The sequence below is a fragment of the Vicia villosa genome, unplaced genomic scaffold, assembly GCF_029867415.1.
Source record: "Vicia villosa cultivar HV-30 ecotype Madison, WI unplaced genomic scaffold, Vvil1.0 ctg.000896F_1_1, whole genome shotgun sequence".
Taxonomy (NCBI): Eukaryota; Viridiplantae; Streptophyta; class Magnoliopsida; order Fabales; family Fabaceae; genus Vicia; species Vicia villosa.
In genome coordinates this window covers 238,628-239,802 of record NW_026705404.1, presented here as the reverse complement: position 1 = coordinate 239,802, position 1,175 = coordinate 238,628, and positions in this window count along the sequence as shown.

The window sequence follows — 1,175 nt, the reverse complement described above, 5'->3', positions numbered from 1 at the left end:
TTTAAGAGATTTGGGATTTTTGAAGTTTTAGGTCATAAAAACCTAGTTTTCTTCCAACTTTAGGCCCATTTTTCATAAATTTCCCAAATGATTTTGAAGAAACTCCAAACTAGTGAATTGAAGTAGATGATTAGGGCTTTCTAAATTGTGCTCAACCTTCTCCAAATTCATTTTGAGCTAGGAGTTATGCTTGTTCAAAGTTGGCCTCATGAAGTAAAATTATAGGTCATGTACAATTTGAAACTTTGCAATTTTGTGCATATGGCTTCACTAATGGATGCTACACGACCCATGATGCATCTGTAAACATACCATGCATTCATTTTCACCATGTCATGAGGATTGGAGAATATTCCTAAAAACAAGAACATGTGATTATGTAATGATTACATTTGGGAATTTATGGCAAATGGATGAATCACCAAAGGAATCTTCTCACCAACCAATTGGATCACACTCTGCATCAGAAATGTTCCCTAAGATCACAAGAGATCAAGGGATAGGGAGCTAGCTCAAAAATGCAATGATCACATCTTGATATTCTTTGAAATTTCTTCATGCTTAAGAAATCAAACTTACTTCACTAAGCAAGCTCACTCTCTCAAACTACTCTGAGCCCTTTGCCTATAAATATAAGTGTTATCCTCCATATAATACACACCAAAGCAACTCGATTCCTTGCTTTCTCTTTATCTCCCTAATGCTTATGGTTTTCAAAAGTTCTTTGGCAAGAAGAATCAAATTCTTCAAACCAGAGCTTTTCTTTTGAAAGTAAGCACTCTAACATCTCAAGGAGGTTCATTGGAAGTGATCCAAGCACCTGGATCACTTCTGTAAGTGCAAGAACATCATCTTCACTTTCACTTTGGAGCAGAGTCAGTTGGAGGTCTGTAGATCAATTCAGAAGGTGTCAAGCAAGTCTAAGCATTCAGACACTTTCCTTGGAGTGTAGTGAAGCTATCCAGATGGTCGCAACTCATCTGTAGGTGCAGAATCATCATCTTCAATTCATACTTGAAGCTCAAGCAAGAGGGGTCGGGTAGATCATTTTAGAGGTATTCAAAGCAATCCAAGTGCCCAGATAGCATCAACAAGGTCCCAGGAAGCTTTTGCAATCATTCACTCAAAGCCAGAAGCTCTCCATCATCCTCACGACCTTCAGTTTCAGAGGTAAG